This window comes from Eschrichtius robustus, chromosome 12, assembly GCF_028021215.1.
Source record: "Eschrichtius robustus isolate mEscRob2 chromosome 12, mEscRob2.pri, whole genome shotgun sequence".
Taxonomy (NCBI): domain Eukaryota; kingdom Metazoa; phylum Chordata; class Mammalia; order Artiodactyla; family Eschrichtiidae; genus Eschrichtius; species Eschrichtius robustus.
Genome location: NC_090835.1, coordinates 102,107,676 through 102,117,098, shown reverse-complemented (window position 1 = coordinate 102,117,098; position 9,423 = coordinate 102,107,676). Strand labels below are relative to the sequence as shown.

The window sequence follows — 9,423 nt, the reverse complement described above, 5'->3', positions numbered from 1 at the left end:
GTTTTCTTGGGGAAAAAAGTCCAACCAACCCCAGAACCCCTTAGTTTACCCAGTGAGTGTAGAAAGCCTTGCACATGGGGACATGTAAACTGAGACCCGGGGTGAAGCAGTCTCCCAGGTGGCCCGGAGGGAGGAGGGCTTTCCACATAGAGGGAAGAGCAGAGGCAATGGCAAAAAACAAGTGCAAAGATTGGACAGAGAACACCTTGAGGGGCAGAGCTTGATGTGGAACATGGAGCTGCCAGCAGAATAATGGAAAATAGTGAGACTCATGGTTACATTATCAGATATGCATCTCAGAGGCAGAGCTCTGCTGGTCACACAAGGGAAGGCTGAGGGCAGGATTAGGAAGAGGAGGGATGAGGCGAGAGGAAGGGGCACAACGAGGGGTTTATTCCAGTGATTCAAACCAGAAATAGAAAGGATGGAACCAAGGATGAGGGAATAGGGATGAGATGGGGGGATACAAAAAATATTTTTAGGAGACCATTTTTTAAAATTCATTAAACACAAAGGCAAGGGGAAGAAACTAGGAAAACCCTTAGATTCCTGACTAGGGTGACAGAATTGAGAGGGGTCCTGGAGATTCATTTAGGAAGTGTGAGAATGGGATTAGATCGAGATGCTGGGAAGGAAATAACTGTGGTTTTGCAAATGTGAGGTTGAAGTGTCGGTGCAGATGACCAGAAACCAGTTGACATTTGTTCCTTCTGAAGATTCAGAGAGTTTAATGAATTCATCCAAGGTTACATAATCAGTTAACTGTGGGGCTCAGACCCTGCTCTATGAATCTGTGACTGATGCACTGTTACCGAGTCACGTGGGTATGACTTCTAGCTTATCTGCATCTGTCTACAGGTGTGATGGATGTGCCCATTCACACTGTTGTATCAAGTTCCCCTTCGAGGCTGGGGAATGACTAGCCCAATTGTGAGTTCAGACGTCGGGGATGAAGCGGGCCGGAGCTAACTGGTCCTTGACAAAAGTGAACCTGTGACTTTGGCTTCAAAAGCCCCATTTCTAACTAGCTGGACTTGGAGACCACTGACAGTTGTGGTCATAATATATGGGAAAGAGGGTGATTTATTCAAAGGAAGAAACTCACCTGGATTCTCGATGTCAATCAATTTTCAAGAGATGCAGACACAGCCAGCAGGCCACTCCCTGGAGTTCCTTTGTCTTCTGAAGCTGAAAAACACAATATTTCAAAGAAGACTAAAAATCAGAAGAAAGATTATCAATGTAAACCTAGATTCTAGTCTAGAATATTTACATTAATTCTCAAGGCATATGTACAACTGACCAAACTGGGAGAGAAGATGACAAGATGACAGGCTGAACAGCAAGATTTCCAGCTGCAATCCGATGCCCTCCTGGTTCTCTACGTGCCTGACTCGTCCCTCTTGTTGATCCTTGGAGCACCAAACCAAGAATCAGATTCCAGGATTTCCATGTGGCCAGTGGTCAGTGTTTGTCTCTGACCTAAGAATTACTAATAGACTCCACTTCCTTGAGTCTCCTCATGAGACAAAATTTTATACACTTGAACAAAAGGGCATTACCCTTTGTACTTTCCTGTTTTATTTTTATTAACGAAAATAAGATGACCTATTTTAAAGGCCAATTTAAGTATAGCTTTTTATGAGCCTTTCGAATGCACGAGACTCTCCTCAACTCCAAAATCCTGAGAGTTTGTGTTAATATAGATTTTTTGCCAATTTATTTCACCCTGCCTCCCCCTGTTAGAGTGCAAACTCCATGAAACCAGAAAATGGGTTTTATACACTTTTACATATACTGCAGTACTCAGCTCACTGTTTTATATGTAATAAATAACAACATTTGCTGATTTAAAGCACATTCAATTCCACTAGAAGTAGGGGGAAGAGGCATGGGGTAATTATTCATTTAGCTTTAGTTATCTCATTTGCACTATAGAAATAATTCCCACTTCTGCAAGGCTAAATGAGAAACACAAAGCAAATATATATGAAAGCACTTTATGCAACACAGTGGACCACATGGATGTAAATAATTATATAATTGTATAGCTTTTCTAGTGGTATCATCATACAGAAAGTGAAGTACAAAAGGAACTTCACTTCATCCTTAGTTCTTAACTCATTTATTTTTATGAATTTTAAAACCTCGAGCGATTTCTACAGTGCTTTCAAGAATCACAGAACTCTACTTGACAGAATAATAAATCAAGTCAGAAGACTGTGTGGCCAGTTACTTAAGAAGTAGACTATTCCAGTGGACTATAATGAGAAAAACATGGACGAAAATACGGTTTCTTTATTCCTTCAAAACCAACGTTGATAAATGCTCTTGTTTTGTTAATAATCTTTTTTTTTAATTAAATGCGAGCTTCCCCAGATGTCTGTAAATGCAACTATGTATATATTTTTTCTCTCTCTCTATTTTTTCTGATCTACTTAAACACTCTTTCAATGTCTAATCTCTGTTGGGCTCAACATTCTTTCTACGTAGTTCTTACAATTCTCTTTCTAAAGTTTGTAGAATTACAGGCAGACCTTGTTTTACTGCCCTCTGCTTTCTTGAGCTTTGCAGATACTGTGTTTTTTTACAGATTGAAGGTTTGCGGCGACCCTGGGCAGAGCAAGTCTACTGGCCTCAGTTTCCCAGAAGCATTTGCTCACTTTGCATCTGTTTCACCTTTCGGTAATTCGTGCAATATTTCAAACTTTTTCATTATTTTTATATTTGTTTTATGGTGATCAGTGATCTTCAATGTTACTGCTATGACTCTCTGAAGGCTCAGAAAACGGTTAGCACTTTTTAGCAACAAAGTATTAATTAAGGTGTGTACATTGTTTTTTAAGACATAATGGTATTGAACACCTAATGGACTACAGTAACATAACTTTTATGTGCACTGAGAAACCAAAAAATTTGTGACTCGCTTTATTGTGATACCCACTTTATTGCAGTGGTCTGAAACTGAACTGGCAATATCTCTGAGGTATGCCTGTATTTTCATTTGATTTTTAAATAGTATTTCATTTAAAAAGAATATTTAATTAATTCTAAATTTTATAATCCATTATGTTTAATTACTCTTTAAAAAGAGTGTTCCAGTTTTCTATTGCTGTATAACCAATCATCTAAAAATGTAGTGGCCGGCCTAAAACAGCAACAATCATTCTTATCTATCAACGATCTCTGTAAGTCAGAAGTTTCAGAAGGGATGTTAGAAGGGACCAGCCAGGGCAGCTGTGGCGGAACAGAGGTGATGGAGGTGGGATTGGGATGGCTGGAGACTGTCTGAGCATCTTTCTGTCTCTTTACATAGTCTCAGAACCCATCCATATGGTCTCCACATGGGCTATATTTGGCTTCCCCAATAGCATGGTAGCCTCAGGGCTGTCAAACTGCTTACTTGGCCAGTAAAGACTTCAAGAGCAAGCATGCCAGGAAGCAGGAAGTTGTGTCTTGGTTCCTCAGCATTGCAAGTCACAGAGCATCACTTCTGCTGTACTCTGTTGATTGAAACAGTGACAAAACCCTGCCCAGTTTCACGAAGTGGAGGCAGAGGCCACATTTCTCTGTAAGGAATTTCAAAGAATTTGCAGATATGTTTTTAAACCGACATAATGAAAACAATATGGCTGTTATCCCATGCACTTGCCTAAGTAATGAAAATCTTACTTCCCATAAATTCAAATATTTAACAGTTATTGAGTGTTTACTATGTGTCAGGCACTGAGATAAGTGCTGTGGGTAAAAAAGATGAAGACATAGTTTCAGCCCTAAATGTGTTTGCCTTCTAATAAGAAAGAAAGGTGTAAACTGGTAATTACAATGCTTGATAAATACGTGCATTGTGACGGCACAGAGAGGCGACAGGGAGAGAAGATGGCTTGTGCCTTCTGGAAGCAGTAACCTTGAACTGAGTTCTAAACAATGATTGCTGGTTGATTATTTATTCCAGGGAGGGGGGGTCAGAATGCAAAGCCACAAAGGCAAGAAACGGTGATGCAAGTGTGTGTGTGTGTGTGTGTGTGTGTGTGTGTTTGTGTGGACACAAGTAGTGAGTGTTTCTGAAACATATGTTTGTGCCAGGGAGTGGCTGGAGATGAAGCTGGAGAGAAAGACAGGGGTTACATCATGCAGGACCTCATGGACCAAGGTAACTGGCTAGCGCTTCTCCTGTAGATCCTGGGGAAACTTGGAAGGATTTTAGGCAAAAGAGTGATATAATACCATTTATTCAGGCAGCTGTGGAGAGGGCAGAGTTAACAACAGCAGCAAAAAGAACCTATTAGAAAAATGTTGCAATACTTTGGTGACAAATACTGGGGTAAATAGTAGTAGCAATGAAGAGGGTAATACTAATATCATAAACACAAAATCAGGTCTACAGAACTTGATGAGAGATTAGATGAGGGACCTGAAAGAAAAGGAACTGGGAAGTTTGCTAGTGTGGGGAGCAGGGTAAAGAGTGCTGTCACTAACACAGAAGAGGAAGGGGTTCTAGGAAAGATGTTTTGCTCACATGGAATTTAATGGGCCTTCGAGGCAGATATGATGACAATTATAATTATTAATAATAATGACTGGAACTTGGGCTTTGTTTATACATCACTCTTCTTAGCAGTTTTAAACTACTGTGACACTTACTTAGCAACCCTTCAGGTCATGGCCAGGCATACTTTCCCAAGATTTTTGCCAAGAATACACCTACGGATTCCCAACCTGAAGTTTAAATGCATAGCTTAATTAACGGTACATCAATAGCCCTGATGAAAGACACTGAACAATAGGATAATATTATCAGATACAAATAAAGATAAGGTACTCTTGATGACTGTTATTGCTATTTTTCTCACATTAGGAAAATAATGGCTTCTTATTGTATGAAAACCTTTGTGCTCACGTGCATCCTATCTTAGGGTGCAGTTTACTGTTTTATATCCCTAGGTCTTTGGGAATTCAAGGACTTATTTTTTATTTATCAATGTGTGTGAACTAAATAAAACCTGTTTGGGTTCTCTTACTTGAAAGTCTGAAGAGAGATATTTTTCTACTAATGATGTAAGTAAAGGACACTTAACAAATCTTATTTGATTTTAAAAACCATAACTTGATTAAATGTTAAATGTTACTTATTTAATCACTTCAAAAGCATCACAGATTATTGATCAAAAACATGCATAATAGAACCATTTTATTTTAATTTTGCCAGTAAATAAATGAGAAGACCTATGATAATCCTTAGTAAATGCTATTTTACCATCTTTTTAAAATCATATCTATGAATTTAAAATATATGTTTAAAATAACAGTTCATGGTTGGCTCCTGCTTTTATACAATCTGATATTTTTTGCCTTTAATTGGAATGCCTAGATCATATATATTTAACATAATTTTGATATATGCATGGCTTAAGTTTACCATCTTACTACTTACTTTTTGGTATTATTTCTTTCTTTTCTTCTTTTGTAATATTAGAATATCTTTATGGTTCTATTTTTATCTCCACTGTGGTTTACTTGCTATAGGTCTTTATTTTATTTATTCACAATTGCTCTGGAGTTTAAAATATACATTTTAACTTATCAGAGGCTGCTGTCAAATACTAATAAGAGCAAACACTGTTATAGCTTAAAAATCCTACAACAGTGTCCTTTCATTTTCCCCGGCATCATTTTTGTTATGATTATATATTTTACTTCTAATATGTTTTAAACGTCAGTGTACATGGCTACTATTTTTCTTGCTACTATATTTTTTGGACAATAATATTTTAAAAAGAGTAAAAGTAACTAAACATTGGCTTTTATATTTACCCATAATTTTACAATTTCTAGATATCTTCATTCCTTTCTGCAGATCCAGCTTTCTATTTGATATTATTTTCCTTCTAGTGAAACGACATATTTTAATCTTTCTTGTACTGCAGGACTACTGATAATAAATTCTTTCAGCTTTGGTTTGTCCAAAAAAGTCTAGACATTATTTTTTGCAAGATATTTTTGAAGGGTATAGAATTCTAGGTGATAATTTTCTTCGAGTACTTTATAGATGTCTCTCCATGGTCTTCTCGTTTGCAGTTTCTGTCAAGAAGTCTCTTGTCATTTTTATCTTTCTTTCTCAGCATATAATGAATCTCTCTCTCTGGCTGACTTCAAGCTTTTAACTTGGGTTGTCAGCAGTTTGTGTAATAGGTGTAGCTACCTGTGTTTTCCTTTGTATTCACCATTCCTGTGTTTCCCTAAGTTCTTTGGTTCTGTGATGCATTCTTTTTCATTGCATTTGGTTAAATCTTAAAAAATATTTTTTAGTTGTTGTCCTTAAGTTTACAATATACCTTTTAAAATAACCTGAATCTACCTTCAAATACAACTATGTTGTTTTAGGTATAGTACAGGTACCTTATTATTTCCGTTTAGTCCTTCTCTGGCTTCTTCTTTTTGTATAAATACAAGTTTCTGACCTATCCCATTTTTTCTGTGACTGAAGAGCTTTTCTTAACATTCCTTGTAATGCAAGTCTGCTGGAAATGAATTTCTTCAATTTTGGTTTGTCTAAGAAAATCTTTATTTCTTTTTAATTTTTTAAGGTTAAACTTCATTATATGTGTAATTCTCGACTGGCAATTATTTTCTTGAACAATTTGAAGATTCCATCCACTCTCTTCTTGCTTACATGGTTTCTCTTGAGAAATCAGCTATATTCTTATTCTTGTTTCTCTATAGGTAAAGTGGTTTTTCACTCCTCTGGTTTTCTTCAAAATATTCTCTGTCTTTGATTTTTCTTTCATTTAAATACGATACATCTTGGTGTTGTCTTGGCTTCCAGGATTTGTGGTTTGGTGTCTGTCTTAATTAAGGGTATTTTTCAGTCATTAGTACTGCAAATATTTCTTCTCTCCCATTCACTCTTTCTTCTCCTTCTATTTTTCTAATTACGTGTATTTTATACTGTTTGATATTATTCCACAGTTCTGAGGTGTTCTGTTCTTTCTTCTTTCTTTCTCTTCTTTGCATTTAAGTTTGGGAATTTTTTTGACTCATTTTCAATTTCCCTGATTTCCTCCCCCTAGCTGTGTCAAATCCTCCAATGAGCCATCCAAGGCCTTCTTCATGCCTGTTACTATGCTTTTTATTTCTAGTGTTACCTTTGAATTTTTTTTTTTGTTTGTTTAATAATGTCCATCTTGCTGCTGACATTACCCATTTGGTCTTTCATGTGGTCTACTTGTTCCATTAGACCCCTTAATATGTTGACCATAGTTATTTTAACTTCTTTGTCTGATAATTCCAACATCTGTGTCATATTTGAGTGCAGTTCTGACGATTGCTCTGCCTCTTAAGACCACTTTTTCCTTGCCCCTCGTATGCCTTGGAATATTTTGTTGGAAGTCACTTATGTTGTACAATAGGTTCTGAGGTCAGAAGCCCTCAGTGTGAGTATTTATGTTAACCTAGCTAGCAGTTGGGCTGTGTTTAGTGTTTGTATTGTAATTACCTGTGGCTTCAAACTCCTCTGGCATCCTCGTTTTTGTCTCTTTTCTTGGCTTTGGGACTTCTTATTAAACTGTTCCTTACAGAGAGTCTGTCTTGCAGCCCTGTCAGCTGTAATCCACTGTTGTTATTATGCTGGAGTCTTGGCGTGGTGGTAGCGTGTGGGAAAGGAAAAAAGTTCCCTCGTCTTCTGATTAAGTTTTAGCCTTTCAGTGGGACTGTGTCTCAGAGGTATGGCTTTCACAAGTGTTTCTGTCCCTCCTCTAGGGTTATAGCTTTTTCCCCCTCCCTCTGCTCCCTACTCCCTTCCGTGGCTGCAACAGTCCCAATCCACTTCCTTGAAGTTCAGTTGCTTGTTAACTGGATTTGTTTTTTTTTTTTTTAATTAAAAATAAAATTCCCCCCCTTAGATGAGATAGGAAGGTGCTGTGGGCTAGAGTGGGGAGGAATTCTCTTCTCCCAGGTGGGATAAGAACGAGGCATTGCCATCCAGTGAATTAGTTTCATGGAGAGTAAGATTTTATTATGCAGAAGGTTCTGGCAGGGATTCACAGTGGCTACTTTTTACTTCCCCTTTCCAGGACCATGAGAGTAAGCAACTGATCTTACTCATGATCACCAGAGTAAGAAACTGGTGGAGTTCCTGAAGTGAGAGCCCAGGAAAGGATGGAGACCCCCTGTGACTACAGCCTCAGGAGTGTTTCATTTTCATGCTCGTCCACACTCATCCTCTAGTAAATTATCAAGTTTACTAGTTGTGATGGTTAATTTTACGTGTCAACTTGTCTAGGCACCCAGTAGTTTGGTCAAACACTAGTGTAAATGTTGCTGTGAATATAATTTTTAAATGTCACTAACATTTAAATCAGGACGCTTTTAGGAAAGTAGATCACCCTCCATAATATGGGTAGGTCACATGCAACTAGTTGAAGGCCTTCCGAGAGAAGACTGAGGTCCCGTGAAGAGGAAGAGAGTCTGTCTCCAGATGCCTTTGGACTCAAGATTGCAACATTAACTCCTACCAGAACGTCAGCCCGCCAGCCTGCCCTGCAGATTTTGGACTTGCCAGTCCTGCAACTGTGTGAGCCAGTCCTTAGGAGATATAGATATAGATGACATAGATATAGATACAAATATAGATGATATAGCTATAGATACAGATATAGGTACAGATATAAATATAATGACATAGATACAGATATAGATATGGATGATATATAGATATAAATATAGATATAGATATCTCCTATTGTTTGTTACTCTGGAGAACGCTGACTAATACAATGCTATTTACCTTTTCTGCAGGATGCTTTTTCATATTAATAGAGTCACTTAAAAATCCTTACGATAGTTCCCACCTCTGAATCTAGCTTGGTTGATGTTTTTATCTTTTGTCAATGGGTCTTTCTTTTATTCTCAGTTTTTTTGGTGCCTTGTAATTTTTGATTGAATGCCAGACATTTTGGTAGAAGAGCAGCGCAGAGACTAAAGCATATTTATGCCTGGAAATAGGTATGACTCTTCCCCCATAAGACCATTATTGTATAGGATGGAATCAATAGGGTCAGCTGTTGGGCTGAGTTGGGGTTCTGCTGTTCTTGTTACTTTCAGTGCACCACAGGCTCAAATACTTCCTGGGAAGCACTGCCATTGCCTTGTGCTTACTGTAAGAGCTGGAGTGCCAAAGAGCTTTTCTAAAAATTCCTCCCCTACATCTAGCTTTCAGTAGGCCCTACACATTCCTAAGTGTAGGTTCCCTAAGAGAATCCTAAGAAGGGTTCTCTTGTCTCTCCACAAATGGTAAATTACTGTTATTTGTTACTCAGTGAAAGCCTCACGGTGGGGCAGGGGTGGTTCTCAGTTTTCCTAAACAAGCCCAAGTTGTAGGTATGCGTTTGTGCCTGAACGTCAAGAATGATGCTTTCTCAGCAT

The 9,423-nt window shown here is 38.0% G+C and overlaps 1 long non-coding RNA gene across 1 annotated transcript; it reads left to right on the top strand.

Moving 5' to 3' along the window:
- The first annotated feature begins 2,612 nt into the window (after positions 1-2,612).
- LOC137773484 (uncharacterized) lies at positions 2,613-8,754 on the top strand. Its single transcript, XR_011075684.1, has 3 exons — positions 2,613-2,685; positions 4,087-4,153; positions 8,073-8,754. It is a non-coding gene; the product is annotated as an uncharacterized lncRNA (long non-coding RNA).
- The last annotated feature ends 669 nt before the right edge of the window (positions 8,755-9,423 follow it).